The sequence below is a fragment of the Chiloscyllium plagiosum genome, unplaced genomic scaffold (genome assembly GCF_037043375.1).
Source record: "Chiloscyllium plagiosum isolate Xiang-an unplaced genomic scaffold, Cpla_swu_hap1 HiC_scaffold_4, whole genome shotgun sequence".
NCBI classification, from domain to species: Eukaryota; Metazoa; Chordata; class Chondrichthyes; order Orectolobiformes; family Hemiscylliidae; genus Chiloscyllium; species Chiloscyllium plagiosum.
In genome coordinates this window covers 7,504,865-7,532,306 of record NW_028270142.1, presented here as the reverse complement: position 1 = coordinate 7,532,306, position 27,442 = coordinate 7,504,865, and the positions used below count along the sequence as shown (strand labels likewise).

The following is a 27,442-nucleotide window of genomic DNA, read 5'->3' as shown; positions in this document are numbered from 1 at the left end:
AACAGATGTTTCTTAGAGCTAACAATTATATATGAAATGGCATTTCTCAGGCATGAAGCCTCTGCATTAGTATTGAAAATAAAAGCTCAAAGAGCAGGATAATTTTACAGCATGTCATGGATTGTTAGTCCAGTGACATTTCCACTTCACTACCAACTTCTTGTCAAGATATTCCAATATCGGCATCATTTAATTGAAACAAACAATGAGTCATCCTCACAAAGATGCCATTTACAAGTTTGCTGATGACATCACCACAATTGGTCGAATCTCAGATGGCGACGAAACAGACTACAGACGGGAGGTGGAAGACCTGGAAAAATAGTGCACTGAGAACAACCTCGCTCTCAATGCTGGCAAAACCAAGGAACTCATTATTGACTTTCAGTGGGATGTTACTCATGCCCCCCCCTACACATTAACAGCACAGAGGTGGAACGAGTGGAGAGTGTCAAGCTCCTGGGAGTGGTCATCCACAACAAGCTTTCCTGGACTCTTCACGTGGACGCACTGGTCACAAAGGCCCAACGTCTCTTTTTCCTCAGGCAGCTGAGGAAATTTGGCACGATGGTGAATACCCTTGCCAACTCTTATAGGTGCGCCATCGAGAGCATTCTGTCTGGATGTATCACTACCTGGTATGGCAATTGTACCATTCAAGATTGGAGACAGTTACAGAGCGTGGTGAACTTGGCCCGGACAATTACAAAGGCCAACCTCCCATCTATAGAATCTATCTACCGGGCCCACTGTCAAGGAAAGGTCGCCAGCATTCTCAAAGATCCATCCCGCCCTAGCAATGTTTTTCCTACAACCTCTACCATCGGGGAGAAGGTACAGAAGCCTGAACACATGCACCAGCCAGTTTCGAAACAGTTTCTACCCTACTGTTGTTAGAATACTGAATGGACTCTCAAACTCTTAGCATTCATCTGTACCTGTGTTTTTGTTTTTGCTGCTGTTTACCCATTATTTACTATCTATGCTATTAAACTCTGTGATCTATCTGTATTGCGTGCAAGACAAAGCTTTTCACTGTGCCTCGGTACATGTGACAATAAATTCAATTAAAGTCATCTTAGCATGGACTCTTGGAGAATCACTGTCTACTATCCCATCTGCAAAATAACCATTTACTACTACTCACAGTTTTTTGTTCGTAAACCTTTTTTTTTCCACAAAAACTCTATAACCAATATAAACGTTATACTTCAGATTGGCTCTTGCTCCTTAGTATTACTTGTCTCAACCTTATGACAGAATGATCACTTTTACTCAAGTGTTTGGCACTTTCCAACATCAGTGTCTTCCCGAGTCAGTACTACCATGTCACTGATTTTATCAAGCCCTATTTTTTCTGAGCACTTTATATCCTGAAATATTTAACCCCCATGCTTCACCAATTAAAGTTACATTTCTGTTATTGTTACAGCAACATATTCCCACAGAGCTACATGTGCTTGTAGCTCACGATACCAATTTGCAACAATGGATGCATTTATTACATACAATCGTTAGGATCTTTTTCTTGAGATTCTTATACACATGATGCAACTGCAATGTGCCAACTTCTGTGAACAGCCAAAATTTATTAAGTATGTACAGGCTTTGGAGGATCACTTAACACTCTTCACAATGCTTGCAAAGAGTGTCAAGAGAAACTCTCTGAAGGAACAGTCGTCCCTTTAATACAAACTTTTACATCACAGTCAGTAACACCCACGAGACAGACCCCAGCCTCTTCCCATGGTCACATGCCACTCAAGACACAATGTAGTGATTTGATTATTTCCAGAAATAATGTGATGTAGATTATTCCTTAATGGCAAGATTTGGTGTAAATCTTTTTTTAAAAAACTACAGGGTGTGGTCAGAATTTTGACTGCAACGTTCTGAATAGGAAATGATAATGTAAGTTTACTCTGAATAGTAGGAGATGGCAATGTAATTTTTTTTACATTCTACCTGCAAGACAGAGAAACATACCACCCAACTCCAGGGACATCCAATTTTCTTGAAGGTCAGCACAACAAATTAACCCCTTAACATCTCACAATGTTATAATGTTGTCCTTACAATCCTCCTGGTCACCCTTGGTCCATTCCATCTAACATAGGGTTATTCCCTTTTCTAATATTATTTAACTCACTTTTGCACCTTCTACCAGTTTTCTACTTTTGTACGTAGTTCCCATTACCCTGTCAATTTAGTTGTAAGAAATCCCCCTCGTCACACTAGCGTTCCCACGAGATCACTGGCCCTCGTCCTCTAAGATTGCAACCTGCCGTTTTTTATTTTAATTATAAATTAGGAGCCTTCTACCCAGAATTGGTCCCAATGCCACAAGAATCAGAAGCCCACCATCCTGTTTCGTGCCTTAAACCACCATTTTGATCCTCCTAGTCTTCTTATTTCTATTTGCACTGTTTAAAAACCTCTTACATTTAAATGGGAAATCCTAAATTTTGCTGACATGTTGAACAGGTAGAAGTTTCATTGCTTCCCATTTTCATGCATTTGTTTTCCTTTTGAACACTGCCAAAGGAAAGTCGTATGTGATCAGTAAAGCACACATACCTTAGGAGACGATGCTCGAGTATGAAATAGAGTGTATAGTATAAATTTGGTTCACATGGGATTTCGGTGCACTGAGTGAATAGGTGCTTAACTAAGGATTATTGCAAATTTTAGATTCCTTATTTTAAACTATTCCATTTTCCTATGAATTGGAGGGTAGCTAATGTAAACACACTATTTGAAAAAAAAGGAGGTAGAAGGAAAACAGGGAATTATAGGCCAGTTAGTCTGACATCCATAGTGGGGAAAATGCTAGAGACAACCATAAAGGTTTAATAGCAGAGGACTTTGAAAACAGGGACAAGATCAGATCGAGGCAGTATGGGTTTTACAAAAGGGAATCATGCTTGACAAATCTACTGGAATTTGTTGTGGAGGATGTAACTAGTAGAGTTGATAGGAGACGGCTAGTGGATATAATACACTTAGCTTTCAGAAGGCATTTAATAAGACCCCACATAAACAAATAGCAAGTACATTTAAAGCACACAGGATCGGGCATAGTGTACTGACAGAGAACTGGTTTGTGGACAGGAAACAAACAGTAGGAATAAACAGATGGTTTTCTAAGTGACAGGCAGTGGGGTACTGCAGGGATCAGTGTTTGGACTGGAGCTATTCACCATATATATTAGTGACTTCAATGAGAGGAGTAAATGTAATATCTCCAAGTGTGTAGGTGACACAGAGCTGAGTGTAAAGGTGAACAATAAGGGGGATGCAGAGATGCAAGTGTGATTTGGAGAAGTTGACTAAATGAGCAAATGCATGGCAGGTGAAGTACACAATGTGGAGAAATGGGAGGTTCTTCACTTCTGTAGCACATAAAAGCAAAATTATCTGAATGGCTTTAGATTGGGAAATGGGGAGAGATATAACAAGACCTGGGTGTCCTTGTACACCGATCACATGCAGATGTAGCAGGTATTGAAGTGGCAAATGGTACACTGGCCTTCATAGTGAGAAGATTAAAGTAAAGTAAAGGAGCAGGGATGTGCTGGGTCTTGGCGAGACCACACCTGTCGAATTATGTAGAGTTTGGTCTCCTTATCGGAGGAGACTGTTCTGGCTATAGAGGGAGTACAATGAAGGTTAACGAGACTATTCGGGAGAAATTGAACAAGAGACTGAGTGGAACATGAGCCACCATCCTATAGAACGGTGGAACAGGCTCGAAGGGTCAAACTCCGGAGCCTATTTTCTATAGATTAGATTACTTCCAGTGTGGAAACTGGCCCTTCGGCCCAACAAATCCACACCGACCCTCCGAAGAGCAACCCACCCAGTCCCATTCCCCTACATCTAACACTACGTGCAATTTAGTATGGCCGATTCACCTAACCTGCACATTTTTGGACTGTGGGAGGAAACCCACTCAGACACGGGGAGAATGTGCAAACTCCACACAGACAGTTGCCTGAGGCGGGAATTGAACCTGGGTCTCTGGCGCTGTGAGGAAGCAGTGCTAACCACTGTGCCACCGTGCCGCCCCATAGGTTAATAATAAATTAAATATTCATTAATTCTAGATTTTATTAATACTTGGGAAGGCTTGTTAGTGTTGGTATAGTCTTATTTTAACAGTTTAACTTGACCCGAAGAATGCACAGCCTGTACTATACAGGAACTCCAAGACATTGCTCATGACCTGGTTAACCATTTACACAGGAAGCATCATCAGTCGGAGCAGTTTGAGCTCTGGGTTTCAGAACAAAATCAGCACCTGTCACCACTGTGGTGTAGCAGTGAGGCTGAGAGCCATTGGATAGTATCTTCATAGATGCAGTTACTCTACAGTTTTAGAACCTGAAAGAAGAGAGGAAGTAGGTGACCATCTGCTATTCAAGTTAAACAAACAAAAAAAGTACCATAGGTGACCTGGCGTGCAGATGAAAGTGATGGTTTTCCTATGGGGCAAGAGTGGGAAGGAGGGTTTACAAAACTGAACAGAACAGCCATAATGATAAACAATTCAATACTGTGGGAACCGTTAGATGTTCCTACAGTCAGGGACATGAATTCAGAATGGTTCGTTTCCTCCTTGGTGTCAGGTCAAGGATGTTACGGAATGGCTCAATCTTGATAGGGGAGGATAACAGCCAGCAGTTACAGTCTATATTGGAACCAATGACATATGGATAAAAAGGGATGGTGTTCTGTAGTCAGAATTTGAAGAATTAGGTAAGATTGGTTTTACAGGTCGGCACAACATCAAGGCCAGTACCGTGCTGTAATGTTCTATGTAAGAAAAAACTACTAAGCAGAACATCTGAAATAGTCATCTCTGGATTACATACAGTACCATGCACAAATGGGTAGAGAAATAGGAAGCTTAGACAGACAAATGTGCGGCTGGAAAGCTAGCGTAGAAGGGAAGACTTTGGACCTTAGTCTGGTTCTGGAGAAGATGGAACCTGTTCAGGTCTGAGTTTACACGGGAACAAAACTCGGACTGGAGTTCCTCATGGGATGTTGAGTGTGCTACAAGGAAGGGTTTAAACTGACGCGGCAGGGGTGAGAACCAAGAGATAATATCAGAGGGAAATATGGAGGTGCACAGAATACATGAAAAGATAGCTAGCATTTGAATAGGGAATAGCAAATTAAAAGGTGCGGTCACAGCAAGGGGGAAAAGGAATGAAGTCTAAATTAGAATTACTGTGCATGTATGGGAATATACAAGTGCGGTAAAGAGGGCAGATGAATTACAGACTCACTGTGAAGTGGAAACATGATAATGAATCTATAACAGGGGACCTGATCAAGGAAAGGCAGAATGGAATTAAATCTTAGAACAGAGAACGTTACAGCGCAGTACAGGTTCTTCGGCCCTTGATGTTGCACCGACCTCTGAAACTAATCTGCTGCCCATCTAACCTACAGCGTTCCATTATTATCCATATGTACAACCAATGCCCATTTAAATGCCCTTAATGACAGCGAGTCTACTACTGTTGCAGGTAGGTCATTCCTACTACTCAGAGTAAAGAAACTACCCCCGATATCTGTTCAAAATCTATTACCGCTCAATTTAAAGCTATGTCTCCCTGTGTTAGCTTTCACCATCCGAGGAAAAAGGCTCTCACTGTCCACTCTATCTAGTCTGCTGATTAGCTTATACATCCCGATTAAGTCACCTCTCACAACCTTCTTCTCTCCAATGAAAACAGCCTCCGTTCCCTCAGCCTTTCTTCATAAAGACCTTCCTTCCATACCAGACAACATCCTAGTAAATCTCCTCTGAACTCTTTCCAAAGCTTCCACATCCTTCCTATAATGCGGTGACCAGACTGTACGCAATACTCCAGGTGCAGCCTTACCAGTGTCTTTTACAGCTGCAGCATGACCTCGTGGCTCTGAAACTCAATTCCCCTACCAATGAACACCAACATACCATATGCCTTCTTACCAATCCTATCAACCTGGGTGGCAACTTTCAGGGATTATGCACCTGGACACTGAGATCTCTGTTAATCCACACTGCCAAGAATTTTACCATTAGCCCAGTACTCTGCATTCCTGTTACTTCTTCCGAAGTGAACTACCTCACACTTTTCCGCATTAAACTCCATTTGCCACTTCTCAGCCCAGCTCTGCATCTTATGTCCCTCTGTAACCTACAACATCCTTCGGCATGATCTACAACTTTGCCGACCTTTGTATCATCCGCAAATTTACTAACCCATCCTTCTACGCCCACATCCAGATCATTTATAAAAATGACAAACAGCAGTGGCCCCAAAACAGATCCTTGCGGCCCACTACTGGTAACTGAGCTCCAGGATGAACATTTCCCATCAACCATCACCCTCTGTCTTCTTTCAGCTAGCCAATTTCTGAGCCAACCCACTAAATCACCTTCAATTCAGAAACTCTGCATTTTGTGCAATAGTCTACCGTGTGGAACCTTATCAAATGCCTTACTCAAGTTCATATACGTGTCAACCGCTTTACCTTCACCTACCTGTTGTGTCACATTTTCAACGAACTCAATAAGGTTAGTTAGGCACGATCTACCCTTCACAAACCATGTTGACTATCCCTAATCAAATTATTCCTTGCCAGATGATAAATCTTATCTCTTATAACCTTTTCCAACACCTTACCCACAATTGAAGTAAAGCTCACTGGCCTATAATTAGGAGGGTTGTCCAGACTCCCCTTATTAAACAAGGAAACAACATTTGCTATCCTCCAGTCTTCTGTTACTTGTCAACAATGATGACAAAGATCAAAGTCAAAGGCTCTGCAATCTCCTCCCCGGCTTCCCTGAGAATGAGGATAAAACCCATTCGGCCCAGGCATCTTATCTATTTTCAGATCTTCCAAAATTGCAAAACCCACCTCTTTGTCAACCGTAATCCCATCTAACCTAATAGCCTGTACCTCCATATTCTCACTAATATTTGCCCTTTTTCATTAAGCGCTTCCCCATGTCCTCAGATTCCACACACAACTTCCCACTACTATCTATGATCAGCCCTAATCTTACTCTGGTCATTCTTTTATTCCTGATATACCTATCAAAAGCCTTAGGGTTTTCCTTGATCCTATCTGCAAACAACTTCTCATGTCCCCTCCTGGCTCTTCTTAGCCCTGTCTTTAGATCTTTTCTAGTCAACTTATAACTATCAAGCCCCCTAACTGAGCCTTCACGCCTCATCCTCACATAAGCCTCCTTCTTCCTCTTGACAAGAGATTCAACTTTAGTAAACCATGGCTTCCTCTCTCAGCAACTACCTCCCTGCCTGATAAAACCCACAGTAGCTGTTCCTTGAATAAGCTCCACATTTCAAGTGTGTCCATCCCCTGCAGTTTCCTTCCCCATCCTATGCATCCTAAATCTTATCTAATCGTATCATAATTGCCTTTCCCCTAATTATACCTCTTTCCCGGATGTATATACCTATCCCTGCCCATTGCTTTTGTAAACATAAGCAAATTGTGGTCACTGTTGCCAAAGTGCTCACCTACCTCCAAATCTAACACCTGGTCAGGTTCATTACCCAGTACCAAATTTAATATGGCATCTCCCCTTGTTGGCCTGTCTACACACTGTCAGAAAACCCTCCTGCACACATTGAACAAAAACTGACCCAGCTAAACTACGAACTATCGTATTCCAGTCAATATTGGGGAAGTTGAAGTCCCCCATAACAACTACCCTGTCACACTCGCTCCTATCGAGAATCAGCTTTGCTATCCTTTCCTCTACATCTCTGGAACTACTCAGAGGCCGATAGAAAACTCCCAACAAGGTGACCTCTCCTTTCCGGTTTCTAACCTTAGCCCAAACGACCTCAGTGGACGAATCCTCAAACATTATCTCAACTGCTGTAATATCATCCTTGACCCCCCGACTTTACCATCTTCTCTGTTTTTACTGAAACATCTAAATCCCAGAATCTGCAACAACCATTCCTGTCCCTGCTCTAGCCATGTCTCTGAAGTGACCACAACATTGAAATCCCAGGTACAAACCCATGCTGCAAGTTCACCCAACTTATTCCAGATGCTCTTGGCATTGAAGTACACACACTTCAAACCAACAACCTGATTGCCAGTACCCTCTCGCAACCTTGTAAATCTATCCCTGACCTCACTACCCTCAACCTCCTGTATCCTGGAACTACAATTCAGGTTCCCATTCCCTTGCTGCATTAGTTTAAACCACCTCAAAGAGTATTAGCAAATCCCCCCCCCCCCCCCAGGATATTGGTACGCCTCTGGTTCAGGTGAAGACCACCCTGTTTGTAGAGGTCCCATCTTACCCAGAAAGAGCTCCAATTATCCAAGAATCCAAAACCCTCCCTCTTGCACCATCCCTGCAGCCACGTGCTTAGCTCTGCTCTCTCCCTGTTCCTCGTTTCACTAGCACGTGGCACAGGCAACAGACCAGAGATAACAACTCTTTGTTCTAGCACTAAGCTCCACCCGAGCTCCCTGAATGTCTGCCTGAGGTACGAAGAAAGGTGGGGATCTGTCGTTGGTGCCTATGTGAACCATGATTTGGGGCTGTCTCCCCTCCCCCTCAAGGATCCCAAAAAAAAAAACAACCAGAGACATCACTAACCCTGGCACCTGGGAGGCAACACCAATTGTGAGTCTCTCTCGCTCCCACAGAACCTCCTATCTGTCCCCCTAACTATGGAGTCCCCAATGACTAAAGCTCTGCTCTTCTTCCTGGATAAAAGTTTTTCAGGAACAGATGAGAAAGGATCAAGGACGGAATCAATTTGGCTCAAGGCATTTAAAAAAAAAGTTACCTTGTGGGCAACAGGGCATCAGCTAACAGAAAGGATAGAGGAAGTTAGCAAGAAAATCAAAGAAAGAGATGCAAAACAAATGACAGTTATAATGGGAACTGTAACTGAATATAGACTAGGATAGTAGCCATGATGTGGAGGAGCCGGTGTTGGACTTGAGTGGACAAAGTTAAAAAACTCAATGCCAGGTTATAGTCCAACAGGTTTATTTGGAAGCACTAGCTTTTGAAGCGCTGCTCCTTCATCAGGTACCTGTGAAGGAACAGCACTCTGAAAGCTAGTGTTTCCAAATAAACCCGTTGGATTATAACCTGGTGTTGTGTTTTTTCTTAACATAGACTAGGATAGTAGTAGTTTAAAGGGCAGAGAGAGAAAAGCAAGAGTTTCTGGAGTCTATTTAGAAGAATTTTTCAGTTTACAGTCCAATAAAAAAAAATGTACTGCAGGACCCAGTTCTGTGGAGTGAGTTGGGCCAAGTAGATCAAGTATCTGTGACAGGACATTTCGTGATAGTCGGGATTATACCTAGGATCTAGGGTGACAACGATTAAGGTTAATGAACAATCCAGAATAAGAGAAGAGAAATAAGAAAAAAAAAAAAAATCAATGGGTTAAGAATAGAGCTGGGTGAATAAAGTGGAGTCAAAGGTTGGCAGGAAAAATGGTGGCTGAACATGAGCCATCTTCAAAACGATTCCATACTAATCAAGGTATTGTCCCTCTAAGGGAAAGATAGGGCAAACAAATCTGGAGCCCCTTGGATGTGAACAGTAATAGAAATGACAAGAGATGAAAAGCTTCTAATGACTGTCAGAAAACTGAATTGAGAACAATGATGAATACTGAAGATTCAAAAGGGGGGGGGGGGGGGAAATAGGTGAAAGAGCAAATAAAGAGGTGCAAAAGCAGATTATGGAAAGATTCTGGTAGATTTTGTAAAAGGGAATTCTGAAATCTTCTACAGACATACAGATAGTAAAATGGTGGTTAAGGGAGGACTGGTGCTGAATAGAACCAAAAACGGGATTTACATATGGACAGAAAGCTAGGCCAATTTATTAAACAAATACTTTGCATCAGAGTTTATCAAAGAGAAAGATGCTGCCCGGTCCATATGAAAGAGAGGGAAATTCAATCACGAGAAAAGGTATAGAATAGGGTGCCTGTACTTAAAGTTGACAAGGAACCAGATGAGATGCATTCAAGGATTCTCAAAGAAGAGTGTGGAAATTGTTGTAGCACTGAATAACTTTCCAGTCTTCCTTCAACACAAGGTTGTCCTCTGACTGGAGAATTGCAAATGTTACACTCTTTCAAAAAAACAAAGCAAGGTTAAGCCAGTCAGTTTAACTTGAGTTGTCGAGAGCCATCTAGAAACAATTGTTCAGGCAAAAGTCAATGAGCACATTGATGGGTTAATAGGGAGAGCCAGCCTGTTATTCTTACAGGAACATCTTGTTCAACTAATTTGCTGGAGTTCTTTTTGTAAAAAAAATGAGGGTTGATTAGGACATTTTTTTTAAGTACAGTATGTGGACTTGCAGAAGGAATTGACACAGGGCTGTACAAAAGACCTGTGAAGGTGGAACTTGAGCGCTCATGGAATAAAAAAAGCACAGTAACAACACAATATTAAGTTGGCCAAGTGTTAGGCAACCCCAATAATAGTCAGGCTGGGGGAAAGTTTATAGTGGAGATCCCAGGGATTAGCACTGGAATCCTTGCTTTTTCTTATATGTATTAAATAATCTACACCTTGAGGGACTCAGCATAATTTCAATTTTTTCAGATGATATAAAAAACTTGGGGCATATTATACTATGAAACTATAGTGTCAAATTCCAAAAGGACATAGACAAGTTAATCGAATGGGCAGTTTTGTAGCAGATGAAGTTCAGTGCAGACAAGTGTCAGTTATAGAGTCATAGAGATGTACAGCATGGAAATAGATCCTTCAGTCCAACCCGTCCATGCCGACCAGATATCCCAACCCAATCTAGTCCAACCTGCCAGCACGCGGCCCATATCTCTCCAAACCTTCCTATTCATATACTGAAAATGTGTTGCTGGAAAAGCGCAGCAGGTCAGGCAGCATCCAGGGAACAGGAGAATCAACGTTTCGGGCATAAGCCCTTCTTCAGGAATGAGGAAAGTGTGTCCAGCAAGCTAAGATAAAAGGTAGGGAGGAGGGACTTGGGGGAGGGGCGTCGGAAATGTGATAGGTGGAAAGAGGTCAAGGTGAGGGTGATAGGTCAGACTGGGGTGGGGGTGGAGAGGTAGGGAAGAAGATTGCAGGTTAGGAAGGCGGTGCTAAATTCGATGGATTAGACTGAGACAAGGTGGAGGGAGGGGAAATGAGGAAACTTTTGAAATCCGAGTTCATCCCTTGTGGTTGGAGGGTTCCTAGGCGGAAGATGAGGCTCTCTTCCTCCAACCGTCGTTTTGTTGTGGTCTGGCGATGGAGGAGTCCAAAGACCTGCATATCCTTGGTGGAGTGGGAGGGGGAATTGAAATGTTGAGCCACAGTGTGGTTGGGTTTGTTGGTCCGGGTGTCCCAGAGGTGTTCTCTGAAATGCTCCGCAAGTAGCCGGCCTGTTCCACATATCCTACGATGTGGAACAATCCATCTTCCGCAAATACACTGACCCACCCCCCACCTTTTCCTCCGCTACATCGATGACTGTATCGGCGCCGCATCGTGCTCCCACGAGGAGGTTGAACAGTTCATCCACTTCACCAACACCTTCCACCCCGACCTCAAATTCACCTGGACAGTCTCAGATTCCTCCCTCCCCTTCCTCGACCTTTCTATTTCTATCTCAGGCGACCGAATCAACACGGACATCTACTACAAACCGACCGACTCCCACAGCTACCTGGACTACACCTCCTCCCATCCTGCCCCCTGTAAAAACGCCATCCCATTCTCCCAATTCCTTCGACTCCGCCGCATCTGCTCCCAGGAGGACCAGTTCCAAAAACGCAAAACCCAGATGGCCTCCTTCTTCAAGGACCGCAATTTTCCCCCCCAACGTGGTCGACGATGCCCTCCACTGCATCTCTTCCACTTCCCGCTCCTCCGCCCTTGAGCCCCGCCCCTCCAACCGCCACCAGGACAGAACCCCACTGGTCCTCACCTACCACCCCATCAATCTCCATGTTCAGCGCATCATCCGCCGTCATTTCCACCACCAAGGATATATTTCCCTCCCCTCCCCTATCAGCATTCCGTAAAGACCACTCCCTCCGTGACTCCCTCGTCAGGTCCACACCCCCCACCAACCCAACCTCCACTCCCGGCACCTTCCCCTGCAACCGCAGGAGGTGCAAGACTTGCGCCCACACCTCACTCCTCACCTCCCTCCAAGGCCCCAAAGGAAACTTCCATATCCGCCACAGATTCACCTGTACCTCCACACACACCATCTATTGCATCCTCTGCACCCGATGTGGCCTGCTCTATATTGGGGAGACAGGCCGGCTACTTGCGGAGCGTTTCAGAGAACACCTCTGGGACACCCGGACCAACCAACCCAACCACCCTGTGGCTCAACATTTCAATTCCCCCTCCCACTCCACCAAGGATATGCAGGTCTTTGGACTCCTCCATCGCCAGACCACAACAAAACGACGGTTGGAGGAAGAGCGCCTCATCTTCCGCCTAGGAACCCTCCAACCACAAGGGATGAACTCGGATTTCACCAGTTTCCTCATTTCCCCTCCCCCCACCTTGTCGCAGTCTAATCCATCGAATTCAGCACCGCCTTCCTAACCTGCAATCTTCTTCGCGACCTCTCCGCCCCCACCCCAGTCTGACCTATCACCCTCACCTTGACCTCATTCCACCTATCACATTTCCGACGCCCCTCCCCCAAGTCTCTCCTCCCTACCTTTTATCTTAGCCTGCTGGACAAACTTTCCTCATTCCTGAAGAAGGGCTTATGCCCGAAACGTCGATTCTCCTGTTCCCTGGATGCTGCCTGACCTGCTGTGCTTTTCCAGCAACACACATTTTCAGCTCTGATCTCCAGCATCTGCAGACCTCACTTTCCCTTCCTATTCATATACCCATCCAAATGCTTCTTAAATGTTGCAATTGTACCAGCCTGCACCACTTCCTCTGGCATTCCATACACGTACCACCCTCTGCATGAAAACGTTGCCCCTTGGGTCTCTTCTATATCTTTCCCCTCTCACCCTAAACCTATGCCCTTTAGTTCTGGATTCCCGATCCCAGGGAAAAGACTTTGTCTATTTATCCGATCCATGCCCCTCATAATTTTGTAAACCTCTATAAGGTCACCCCTTAGCCTCTGACACTCCAGGGAAAACAGCCCCAGCCTGTTCAGCCTCTCCCTATAGCTAAAATCCTCCAACCCTGGCAATATCCTTGAAAATCTTTTTTGAACCCTTTCAAGTTTCACAACATCTTTCCGATAGGAAGGAGACCAGAATTGCACACAATATTCCAACAGTGGCCTAACCAATGTCCTGTACAGCCACAACATGACCTCCCAACTCCTGTACTCAATACTCTGACCGATAAAGGAAAGCATACTAAACACCTTCTTCACTATCCTATCTACCTGCGACTCCACTTTCAAGGAGCTATGAACCTGCACTCCAAGGTCTCTTTGTTCAGCAACACTCCCTAGGATCTTTCCATTAAGTGTATAAGTCCTGCTAAGATTTGCTTTCCCAAAATGCAGCACCTCGCATTAATCTGAATTAAACTCCATCTGCCACTTCTCAGCACATTGGCCCATCTGGTCTAGATCCTGTTGTAATCGGAGGTAACCCTCTTCGCTGTCCACTACATCTCCAATTTTGGTGTCATCTGCAAACTTACTAACTGTACCTCTTATGCTCACATCCAAATCATTTATGTAAATGACAAAAAGTAGAGGACCCAGAACCGATCCTTGTGGGACACCACTGGTTACAGGCCTCCAGTCTGAAAAACCAGTGTAGACAAAAATAAGATAAAAAGGCCTCCATCTGAGATTCAATGAAGAGCCTTGGAGATATTTTTCTGCATTAAGGATGACAAATAAAGACATACAATCTGTTGCTATATCACCCCAGACATCCTCACAATCTCTCTGCTGCATTCAGCTGTGCTAACACCACCAACTCTCTCCACCCTGGGGGCTCCCTGCCTCATTCCTGATGAAGGGCTTTTGCCCAAAACATCAATTTTCCTGCTCCTTGGATGCTGCCTGACCTATGGCTTTCCAGCACCACTCTAATCCCAACTCCATCCATTGTCTAGCACTCAGCTTCCACCTAGTTCCATGCTTAACAGCCAGAGAATTCTCTGCAAAGGATGATGGGGACCCCAGAGATTTATCTTTTGCCCCTTTATTTCTCAACAACATGCTGCCTCAAAATCAAAAGATATGATATCCACATGTACACTGCAAACAGGCTGGTTTATCTCACCACCACGCTTTTCAAGTTATCCTTTGCCTTTGGATTTTTAAACACCAGACACAAATTCCATTCCTGAGTCACCAGTTCCATTCCCCACTCCAGCTGCTGTTTCATGCTGATCATAATTGTTGGCAACCTTTGTGTATTATATGACCTGGAGGGAAATTTCTGGATCTGGATCCTTCCCATCAGCAAGTCCCTTTCTTCCACTTCGGAGCAGGCTGTATTCTCCCACAACACATTTGCTACTGAAACCCTTACCCACGCTTTTGTTTACTCCACCTGGACCATTCCAGTGCTTTCTCCTTTATTCTGAGACTATGTCCACTGGTCCTAGACTCTTGCACAAGGAGAAACATCCCAAAATAACTCCATAGACACCAGTATCTCATCACCAAGTCACCCTTTATTTACAGGTGAAGAATCCTCAAGACTGATCCAGGTGACCATTTAACCAGACTACAATACCGCCTATTAACAGAAATACATTTGTTTTCAACAAAAACAAAAATTCAATATTGTCCTGAAGGTTCCTCAAAAGAAATAGAAGACAAAATGCTGAATAGTTATGAAAACAAGGGTAAAATACTGAGGATGCTGGAGATTGGTAATAAAAACAAAAATATGCTGGAGAAACTTCCCCTCAACATCCCTTGGTATTAACATCTTGGAGTCCTCCAATCTCAAACTACTGGAGAGTACCACTAACTAGAAAACAAACTGGACCAGCCATGAACATAATATGGCTGCAAGAACCAGGTGCAAACTCGGAATGCTGAAGTGCTTATCTCACTTTTTTGACTCCACCATCACCAAGGCACAAGTCAGGAATTTGATGGAACACACTCAGCTTGCCTGGATGAATACAACTCCAATAACACGCAAGAGATTTGACACCATCCAGGACAAAGCAGCCCAATCGCCTCCAGTGTGCAAGCCATTAATCACTGATGCACAGTGGAAGTGGCATGCACAACCTACAAAATGCACTGAGAAACCACTTCCAAATCTACCACCAGAATAACCAAGGCAGTAGAAGCATGGTAACACTATCAGCAAGGTCCCCTCCATGTAACACACCATCCTGACTTGAAACTATATTGTTTCGTTACAATCTTGAAATTTCAAGCCATTGCCGAGCCAATATTCACATCCTGCAAACTAAACAAAATCCCTCAATTCTATTCATTTCAAATGAACATTTCAATTCAATACATTTGCCATTTTGTTGAGTTTAATTTTCTCTAATACTTCTACTATCACTATGATATAGTGAATACTAACATTTTAGTTCCTGTTTGACATCTTTATGAAATGACTAGGCCAGTATTTTCCAAAGGTTTTCCCACTATGACCCTGTTTCAAGTTCTCAAAACTGTCACATCCCCCTAGTGAGACCAATAAGAATGGGAGGGGGAGTGGGGAAGACCCAAGACAGCTTTGCAGAGGTGCGAAGAGCTGCAGGAGTGTGTCCACAGTGCCGAAGCACCTTGGAGTAATTTCACTGGAGCTCCACGCCACCGTTTGCAGCCTATAGCTGGTGATCCCTAAAATCTCAGCTTGCAGACCCACTGGGGTTTTGACTCCCACTTTGGGATGCCTCGGACTTATCATTCAACAGTTACAAAATTCATTTTTGTAGAACTGTTGTAATATGGATTCTAAGACCCTAACACCTATAAACTGTCTCAGTTTATGCTGTCAAATACTTTAACTCTGAACAGTCTCAGAGACTGAGACTTCCACTTTTATGAATCTTTAAGTTTTACAGCTTTTGGGGAAGCAGCCCACGGAACAGTCCAAGTCATAATGTGCCTTACATTTCATAACAAGAAAGAATGAGAACAATAATATTTTTACAATACTTACTGAATTTACTTTGTAGAAATTCTCCTGAATCTGTGTGGCTCGGAATGTCCCGGCTGTTAGAATCTTAGAAATAAAAGTTAAATTTGTTTTAGAGCAGACTCTGAACCTCATATTTTGATGACGCACATTGTTTTCAACACTACCCACAACTTATTTTGAGCCATTTCTTCATTTATGAAAAAGAACAGAAACCATTTAGTCATTTTAAATTGGAAACTGATGCAGGACTGTCAGAAGCTGTTTCACTTCCTGTCCTTCCCTTTTCTCAGTTTTCTTGGGCCTAGTCTCATTCCTGATGATTGATTGTATTCAGAATACAATCTTTCTTGAATGATAGCATTTGCACAAGTTCAAACCAGAGAATTGAAGGAAGATGTCTCTGCATTTTCCTTTCTCTGCATAGAAGGAACAAAGCCTGGAATTGACCGTTTGTATTAAGAACTCATGTTACGATCATGTGAAGAAATCAAACAAATTGAAATTTATATTACGCTGTATCACAAAATGTCACAACATTAGCATTTGACAAGGTCTCTCCTGGTAGATTAGTCCAGGAGATTAAATCATATGGGATCCACCTGGAGTTGACAAGTTGGATACAAAATTGGCTCGGTCATACAGGACAGGGGGTGTAGTTGCGGAGGGTTGTTTTTCAGCCCATGACCAGTGGTGTCCCACAAGGATCAGTGCTGGTACTTCCTATATACAGTTAGTACATTTGCAGATCACATGAAAATTGATGGAGTTGTGAATAGTGAGGAAGGTTGTTAAAGGATACAACAGGATATAGATCAGTTGGAAAGTTGGGCAAGGAAATGGCAGATGGAGTTTAATCTGAGCAAGTGTGAAGTGATGCATTTTGGGAGATTGAAGGCAAGAGGAAAGTATATACTAAATGGCAGGCCCTCATTGATATCCAGAGGGATCTTGGAGTGCAAGTCCATAGCTTCCTGAAAGTGACAACACAAGTGAATGTGGTGGTAAAGAAAGCATATGGCATGCTTGCCTTCATTGGTCAGGACTGAAAATGTGTTGCTGGAAAAGCGCAGCAGGTCAAGCAGCATCCAAGGAACAGGAGAATCGACGTTTCGGGCATAAGCCCTCTCCTGTTCCTTGGATGCTGCCTGACCTGCTGCGCTTTTCCAGCAACACATTTTCAGCTCTGATCTCCAGCATCTGCAGCCCTCACTTTCTCCCTTCATTGGTCAGGATACAGAGAGTAAAAATTGCTGAGTCAGCTGTATAAAACTTTCACTAAGCCACATTTGGACTATTTTGTGCACTTCTATAGCCACATTATAGGAATGATGTGGAGATTCTGGAAAGGGTACAAAAGCTATTTGGAGAGGGTGGACAAACTTGGATTGTTTTCACTCGAGTGTCGGAAGCTGAGGGGCAACCTGATATAATTGTATATACAATTATGAGAGGCATGGATAGGGTAAATAGTCAGCATCTTTCTCCCAGGCTGAAGATGTCAAAAACTACAGGGCATAGGTTTAAGATGGGGGGGGAAATGTTTAAAGGAGATGTCCGAAACAAGTGTTTTTTAAAATACACAGATGGTGGTGGTGCCTGGAACACTCTGCCAGGAGAGATAGTAGAAGGAGACACAATAGCCAACATTTAAGAGGCATTTAGATAGATACATGAAGAGGCAGGGAACAGAGAGATATGGAACATGTGTAGGCAGATGGGATTAATTTATAATGGCGTTAAGGTCGGCACAGATATGGTGGGCTGAAGGGCCTGTTCCTGTGCTGTATTGTTCCATGTTTAATACCTGGGTAGCAAGTAGAAAATGGAGGTGGAGGTGAATCATGATTTTCACTATGACATGGAGATCTAAAGAGCTATTATTCAAAAAGATGGCATCATCTCTTTTTTTTGGGTGAGACTTGATGATGGCTCCACAGAATCAATCTCTCTCTGCAAAGAGCTTCTGAATCTAAAGCACTGATCATCGCACACATTTCTGCATTCCAACAGTTAAGTCTTCCACTGCAATACCAACATAAAAATGAATAACAGCAGTTAATATGGGAATCAATAAATACTACGCTCGTGATAGAGAGATTAAAAAAAACCATACTATTGGCAAGAACAGAGTTTAATTCTAATCCATTAAGTTCTGCTGATTCCAATTAGTCTTCCAGACTTTGCATTCCACATAACTGCTGAGAATGAGTTTTTTTTTAATTAATGCATTTTGAAGAGGTATCTAAAATCGTAATCAGTAGCATCAATTCAAAACCCTGGTCAAAACTGGAGAAATGACAGGTAAATTCTTCCAGAACAAGTGTGCAAAACTTATATCCATCCAATCCATGTCTTGCTGCTGAAAATTCTGAAGAAGTGTCGCAGGTCTCGTAACATGGACTCTGCTTTTTCTGCATGGATTGCCAGACTTGCTGAGGTTCACCAGCAATTTCTATTTGTTTTATCTTTTCAGTATCCACAGTTCTTTGTTCTTTTTGTTTTTTAAATGTCTTCTTCAATTTTGGAAACACAGTCTAGTGTGAGGGAGAAACTGAAGGAAATCAATATTAGTGGGAAAACTGTTTGGTGAAATTGATGAATTAAAAACCATTAAGCTCCAGGCCCAAAAATCTACATCCCAGAGTACTTAGGAAAGTGACCCAAAACAGTCATGGTCATCTTTTAAGATACTATCGATTCTGGAATAGTTCCTATGGATTGAAGGGTAGCTAACGTAACCCCACTGCTTAAAACAGGAGGTAGAGAGAAAACAGAGAATCATAGACCTGTTAGCCAGACATTGGTCATAGGGAAAATTTTAAGCCCATTATGAAAGATTTAATAGCAGAACACTTGGCAAACAGTAACAAATACAAAGAATGTTGGAGAAACTTAGCGGGTCTGGTAGCCTCTGTGGAGAGAAGACAACAGTTTTACTGTTGCAAGTCTAACATGACTCTTCAAAACATTCTGGAGAGTGTTACTGAATTCAAAACATTAAAACTCTGTTCCTCTCTCCACAGATACTGCCAGACCTGCTCAGTTTCTCCAGCATTCTCTTATTTGTTTCTGATTTCAGATTTCCAGCATCTGCAGCATTTTGCTTTTACTTGGGAAAAGTGACAAGGCCAGACAGAGTCAGCTTGGAGTTACAGAAGGGAAATTACACTTGACAAATCCTCTGGAATATGTCGAGGATTAACTAGGAGAGTTGGGAATCCAGTGTCCGTGGTTTACCTGGACTTTCAAAAGACTTTCGATAAAAATCACACTTAAGAGATTAGCATGCAAAATTAAAGCACATGGGATTGGAGGTGGTGTACTAACATTGATAGAGACTGACTGCCTGCTACACCAGTCTGCCAGAGACTAGTGGGCTACTGCAGAAATAAGTGTATCACTCCCAGCTTTTCTCAAAATATATTAATGATTTAGATAAAGGGAACAAAATACAATATCTCACTGTTTGCAGATGACACAAAGCTGGGTGAGAAGATAAACCTGAAGAGGCTGCAGAAACAGTGCTTTGGACAAGGTGAATGAGTGGAAAATGAAACGTAGATAAATTTTAATGTGGATAAATGGGAGGTTATCCACTCTGGTAGCAAAAAACAGAAAGGAAGGTTATCGGAATGGGAACAGATTGGGAAAGGAGGAGGTGAAATGAGACCTGCATGTCCTTGCCCAGCAGTCACTATCAGTAGGCATATAGATACAGCAGGCAGTAAAGGCAGCAAATGGTTTGTTAGTCTTTATAGGGAGAGCATTCAAGGACAGCAGCAGGGATGTCTTGCTGCTTTTGACCTTGGAGAGACCACACCTGGAGTAGTGTGCACATTTTTGGTTTCCTTATCGGGGATAGAATATTCTGGCTATGGAGGGTGTGCAGTGAAGGTTTACCAGATATCCATCCTGCCATCCCAGGAATCAGTATGAGGAGAGATTGAGTTGGTTAGGATGATATTCACCAGAGTTTAGAAAAATGAGAAGGAATCTCAGAAACTTATCAAATTTGATTCGGAACTAAATACAGTAAATGAAGGATGCTTTTGATGACCAGGGAGTTCAGAGCTAGAGGTTACAGTCTGCAGAATTCTCTCCCACAAGAAGCAGTTGAGACTAAAACAGCGAATGTTTTTAAGGAGTTAGATATAGTTCTGAGGGCAAAAGGGATCAAAAGGTATGTGGAGAAGGGAGGAACAGGGAACAGAGTTGGATTATCAACCATAACCATATTGAAGATGAAACAGGCTTGAAGGGTCAAGTGGCCTACTCATGTGCAGGTTTTCTATATTCCTACTTTTCTATGCCACAAAAACCCACCTGGTTCACGAACGTTGTTAAAGAAAGGAAAACAGCCATCCTAATCTGGGCTTCAAGTTACTGTAGATCCACAGCACTGCACTGACTCTTAACTGCCTTCTGTTAACCCTTTTATTTGCAAACTGTTATGAAGTCTTTAGGGGGAAAGAAAGGAATCAAACCAGAACACTCAAACTTAGCCCTGTCAACCCTGCAAAGTCCTTCTAACTTACATCTGGGGGTCAGCGCTAAAGTGGATAGCTGTCTCACTGACTAGTCAAGCAACAGCCTGATGTAGTCATACTCATGGAATCATGTTTTACACATTGTCCCAGGCAACATGATCACCATCTCTTGGTACATCCTGTCCCATTAACAGGACAGACCATGCAGAGGTAGCTGCACTCTGCTAAGCAGAAATTCTTAGGCAGCACCTTCTAAGTGCACAACCACTACCAGCTGGAAGGGCAAAGACAGATTTATGGGAACTCTACCAGGTGCAAGTTCTCCTCCAAGCCCCACACACCCTCCTGACTTGGAAGTACATCACTCTTCATTGTGTATTGTTGGGTCAAGAGCCCAGAAATCTCAAATGAAATTGTAGGTAGACTTACATCAAACGGACTGCAGTGATTAAAAGAGTAGCTCACAATTACTTGCTCAAGAGCAAATGTTGGCATTGCCAGTGATGCCCACAAACCATGAATGAATAAAAAGAATGATATTACATTCTAACCAAACTTTTATGGGTTTTACTCTTTTCTAATTCCACCAATCCAAACATCCAAGATGTAAGGACACTGGTCAGTGCCTCTTGAAATCATTAAGTGGTAAACAAGAGTACCACATGTTAAAATGTTACTCCCCTTCCTTGTGGAGTCATGCTTTTACTTTGTGTTCAAACTGTACCTTGAAACACTTAATTTTTGGACATTGCATCTACATAAGGGGAGCCTCATCCTTTACTAGAAAGTTGGACATAGCACAATGAGGACTTTGTTGTAATACACGAAAATTAAGTGTCAGCTTGGTAATACCATAAGATTTTAAAAACCGGACCTTGTGAATAAAAGTTCTACTTTGGAACTTTAGCACAAAAAGCTATAACAAGGAATTAGTTGTCAAACCAAATCATTGAATTAAAAGAAAATTCACAAGGTGTGAGCATCAGTAGTTGCGTTGATTACCAATTGAACAGTTAAGAAACAATCATATTGCTTGGGTCTGGAGTCACGTAGGGCAGGTGAGGCAAGAGGAGAGTTTCCATTCCTAAAGGACATTAGCAAACCAAGAGACTATTATTAATTGTCAGAAAAAAGACACATGATCATTAGAGTCTTAATTCCAGATTTTTTATAAAAAAGAACTGAATCCAAATTTCACCTTCTGCCTTGGCGGGATTTGAACCCAGGTCTCCAGGACATTACATCTGGATTAATATAATCTAGCAATAATACCAGTGTTTTTCCCATCCTGCATTGTAAGGCCTCTCACCATTACTCAAAGCACAGAGTACCCCGAAAATCTTAGCCAGCCTTGCTCATCCAACACTAAAAAACAGATTAATTTAGGATTGTCTAAAATTTAGTCTCCTTGGATCACTTGAGAAATACCACAGAGCATCAGATATTACATGTGAAACATAAACGAATGTTTCCATTAAATTATACATCTCAATATTTCATCAACATATATGTCATATTTTGAAGTGCCTATGTACCACTTGTCAAAATCTTTTTGAAACTACAAATATATAATATTATCTGGACATCTGGGAAAGGCAATGCTTGGGTTTGACGTACAATTCCTAATCAGTGGTAAGTGGATTAACAAGTACCCATAAAGTCTCTTGAATTGCCTGTACATTTTAAATTATCTGACATAATTTGAACATTTAAACTGCCTAGCCTTTATATCCATTTAAAGTTTAACTTCTGGAAAGTCAGTTTTGCACAGATGGAACCAGACGAAAAACATCAACATCCCAAAAGCATATTTGAATGTGCTAGGAAGAGTAAAAAGCAGGACTCCAACTGTAGCTGCTTCCACAACTTCCTCTGGCAGTTCATCAAGCACACAAACCACTCAGTGTAAAAATGTTGCCCTTCATGTCCTTTTTAAAATTTTTCTCCTTAAGGTACATTTAGAGCAACAAAGACTCCAAAAAGCCTTTAAGAATCAAGATTGCAAGAACAACAAAGGTTAGGTTTATTTTATTGAGAAAGAGACATCGAGATGCTTGAAGAATTTTAAAATTGGTTTAAATTGATAAAGCTTATCAGAACAAAATTATTCACATTAATGAGAATTTCAAAACTTAAAAAAAGTAGATCCTTTAAGAGTTGGCAGTAGATTGGAAGCCCCAGCAGAACTAGTTTACATCAAAGAATGATAAGATTAGATTACATTACAGTGTGGAAACAGGCCCTTCGGCCCAACAAGTCCACACCGACCCTCCAAAGGGTAACCCACCCATACCCCTACATTTACCCCTTACCTAACACTACGGGCAACTTAGCATGGCCAATTCACCTGACCTGCCCGTCTTTGGACTGTGGGAGGAAACCGGAGCAAACCCACGCAGACACGGGGAGAACGTGCAAACTCCACACAGTCATTCGCCTGAGGCGGGAAATGAACCCGGGTCTCTGGCGCTGTGAGGCAGCAGTGCTAATAAGGATTCAATGAAATGCCAGGGATAAATCCCAACAGAATATGTAGGTTCAAAAGCTAACCAAATTATTGCAAAAGGGAAAATAAGAATTAATATAGTGAGGAGACAAATGACAAACATTTAAAATTATTCCTCTACTGTTCCTTTATAAAGTTTGACATCATTGACAGATTATAGGGTGTTCCAGCAGCCAGAGAAATGACCAGGAACACTTTCTTGGTACTATTTCACACTGATCTTTTGCAGTCAGTCATCGAGAGGTGCAACTGACATCAAGAGAAAGATATTGTATATACACATGACAGCTCTCAGATTGCGGTTCAGTCAAGATTTTATACAGAACTTTGAGTATGCAAACTCAATTTAGTAGCTCAAATTATAGCTTGATAGGTTGTACAATGTGACAGAAAAATAAAATTACTTTTAAAAACTTGAAGCAAATCCAGAATGACTACAATGTACTTAGACACAATATAAGCACAGGAAACAGATAGAAAAAACTTAAACCACAAAATAATAAAGTGAAGCTATGGGAAATGTCTAAACCAACCATGAGAGCATTGAGTAGATTAAGTTCAATGAGATATTTCTAAGGATATGTGAAAACACCAGAACAAGTTAACTAAAGAAAGGAGATGATTCCAGAAATCCAAAATCCTTCTCTGTATTTATCAAATGAAACAAACACTGAACAAAACTTATCATGGGCTAGGAAAAGATCAGGTCCAAAGTACCTGCCCCATTCAAACAATGCTGCAATCACATATCCCAACGATCTGCGTTCAGACAACGGAGTCGTACGGAACGAGCAAAATAAAAACAATAGAACCCTATAGCCAACTCAGGAGAATTGCTGGAAAATTCTTCTTTGACTTCCAAAGACAATCAAGCGTGACTTTAGAAGACCACAAACATTCAATTCCTCATTTACAGCAAACTAGCAACTTACTGTCTACAAATAGAAATTTTCAGTCGAGAAGTTTGAAGTTCCCTTTCAAAGGGCTGTGGTAAATCAATGCACACTGCGTGTTTCTATAATCTGTTCCAGAAATTTCCTATCTAACTTAATTTGCTGCCTACAAGTTTTACAGACATGCTCTAGTCCTATCATATTATACACTATTTAGCTACAGATTAATGCTTCAAGCATGCGGTCTTCAATTGAATTAACTTTGTCACATGCACTCAAATGAGTATAATGAAAAGTCGACAGTCACCCCATTACAGTGCCATCTTAGGTATAAAGGTACTTAGGTACAGATACTTAAAGTCAAATTCTTAGGAAACAAAAAAAATTTAGAAAAGCAAAGAAATAAAATAGATCAACATTATAGGTCATAGAAATAAATTACAAAAATAAAAGTAAGTTCAGAATATCAGTTTTTCTGACCCTGTCCTTGCTGGCACTTAGCCTCAAGGGAAACCTTCACTACCTCTCCCATTAATGTAAGGATCAGTCCATTTTAAGCACCATCTCTGTCACTGGGCCCACTTCACTGATCCACTGAATCCCACTTGCCGTATCACCAAGGGTCCCTTGCTCCACTATAGGAGAGAATGTTTCAAAACAGTTCTCAACTTTGCAGCTTGTGCCATAACAAAGAACTTTAAACTGGGTATCATGTTGGTGTAACTCAGAATCATTGATCGCTACCATGCACATAAAGGCCATTCAGTTTCGAGTTTGCACTGACCCTTCAAAAGAGCATCTCACCCTATGCCTGGAATTCCGCATTTGCCATTGTTAACCCACCTAACCTGCGCATCCCTGGACACCACGGAGAATTTAGCATGGCCAATCCATCGAATCTTTGGATTGTGGGCGGAAACTGGAGCATCCAGAGGAAATGCACGCAGACACAGGGAGAAAGAGCAAACTCCATACAGTCGCCTGAGGCTGAAGTCAAACCCAGATTCCTGGTACAGTGAGACAGCAGTGTTACCCATTTTGTCACTCTTCTCAAGTCTGAATTTCTCTATTACATGGTGGGAACATCAATTCCCCCACTTCTCTTTCTTGAAACACTAACTACCAGGGTATTAAAAGCCTGAAGCTTCTCAATCCCAAATAATTAGCATTACATTTAAAAAATGCTGCCATACCACAATTAAACTTGTTGAAATTGGCAACCTACTAATTTGATTAAAATTGTTATCAGGCATTAAATTTAATGTCACAATGATTTAAAGAATGCAACTATTTACAGCCTTACCAAAATCATTAATAAAAAGTATAATAATCCCAACATGAAGCCTATTCATACAAACCACATCGGTCTTAAAAATTTAGGGAACCATTATTGAAAAAGTTAAACATTTGGAAATCACTGCATAAACAACATAATTTTTCATCATACAAGAATCATTTCCTTGAATAACTTAATTCTTGAATAATGCAGGTGGTGGTATTCCCATGTTTCTGTTGCACTTGTCCTTCTAGATGGAAGTGGTTGTGGGTTTGGAAGGAACGGTCTGAAGATCTTTGGTGAATTTCTGCAGTGCATCTTGTAGATGGTATACACTGCTGCGACTGAGCATTGGTGGTGGAGGGAGTGGATGCTTTAAATTTATTCAAACTTCCTACACACTAAGTTTCGTGTGCTTGACATTATTTGAATAACGCTTTCTGAAATTGTGGAGGAAGCTAGAGTTTAAAAAAATGATGCTTCAAGTTCAATTTTTTTTTGAAGTCACACACACCAGAAAGTTTCAATTATTCCTGTTAAAATATTAACCTCAAAATCTTCTGTTTTCATATGTTGTGGGGGCTTACTGCATATGCCTGTCATTTGAGCTTAAGATGTCACCCCATGAACAACCCACTAACCAAAACAAAACATTGTACTGCCTTGAAAGCTGGATGCAAACCGTTCGAGTCCGAGGTGTGATGGTGAAGGAGGGTGTGATTAAGACAGTGAAGTTGTGCATGATGAGAAAGCATTAAAAAAAAAAAAATCTGGATTTGCTTATCCCACTGCTTTACAGAAGATACAGAACTTAAAAGAGTTATTTGTGTAGAACTTGTGAATGTAATGCTCAAAAATGAAACCTATTCCTTTTGGTTTTGCCTGGGTATGACATTATTTAACACCCGTCTCATCTATAGTGAACAGTGGAAGCTGTGACTTCATACCTCGTGGCTGTCAGGCTGGCTATGTATGTGAAAACATCCAACTAAACATTTAATGTTGGAAACTGAATACCACAACTAAACAGCACAGCTTATTTTTTCAAACAAACTGCATGGCACTCACCAAAAAACAAACCATGGAGTCACCCGTAAAAAATTTGTAATTTAAATAATTAAAATATTTTTCATATTAAGCCTAATTCCAATCTGTCAATATTTACTGAGTTCAAAATAATTAAGACAGAGAGAAAAAAGATATCCAAGGATTTGTATTTGAATGAATAATTGAATTTTGATAACTTAAAAGTGATGTATTAATGCAGGGTACCTTTGCAAGTTGGATCCAAAATTAGGTCAGTGGTAACAGTCAGAGGGCGATAGTACTAGATTGTTTGTGATTGGGGGCTGGCGTCCAGTGTCGTACCACAAGGATTAATACTGGGTCCCTTATTGTTTGTAATATACGTAATGGATCTAGATGAGAATGGTGTGAGGTCTGATGAGTAGGTCTGTAGATAAAATGAAGATTGGTTGGGTGGTTGACAGTGTGGAAGAGGTTACAGGAAGATTTAGACAGATTGGTCAAACCGGCGGATGGAATTTCGCCCTGGTAAGTGATGCATCTTGGGAGAAGTAACAAGATAAGGGAATATTCAATGAGTGGCAGGACACTGGAAAGCTCAGAGGAATGCAGGGGTCATGGGGTGTTTGTCCACAGATTCCTGAAGTTGACAGAATAGGTTAATAGGTTAAAAGAGCAAACGGAACACATGCCTTTATCAGTTGTGGCATAGATGATAAGAGCTGGGAGGTTTTTTTGGAAGTTACAGAGCTTTGGTTAGACCACAGCTGGAGTACTGTGTGCAGTTCTATTGTAGTCATGTAGAATTGACATGATTACACTGGAGGGGGTACAGAGGAGATTCACCAGGATGTTGCCTTAGTTGGAGCGATTTAGCTATGAAGAGAGGCTGGATAGACTCAGGCTATTCTCCTTAGCACATGAAGGCAGAGAGGGGACGCATTAGAAGTAACTATGATTGAGGGGCATGGACAGGGTGATAGAAAGCAGCTGTTCCCCTTCATTGAAAGGTCAATAACAATATAATTTTAATGTGAAAGGCACGAGGTTCAGAGGGGATTGGAGGAAAGATGTTTTCACCCAGAGGGTGGAAGGGGTGTAGAATGCACTGCCTGAGAGGGTAGTTGAGA

At 41.9% G+C, this 27,442-nt stretch overlaps 1 protein-coding gene across 11 annotated transcripts in view; it reads right to left on the bottom strand.

Moving 5' to 3' along the window:
- sgk3 (serum/glucocorticoid regulated kinase family member 3) overlaps positions 1 to 27,442 on the bottom strand; it is a 134,326-nt gene that overhangs the window by 62,731 nt on the left and 44,153 nt on the right. For 7 of the 11 annotated variants that reach the window (XM_087985946.1, XM_087985948.1, XM_087985944.1 and 4 more), the window contains one exon: positions 16,146 to 16,208. The exons of 3 other annotated variants lie outside the window; for them this stretch is intronic. The gene's annotated coding sequence lies outside the window, so the exon portion shown is untranslated. Of the gene's footprint in view, positions 1 to 16,145; positions 16,209 to 25,457; positions 25,480 to 27,442 lie in introns of those variants that run through there. One more of the 11 variants, XM_087985947.1, reaches the window with a different exon arrangement.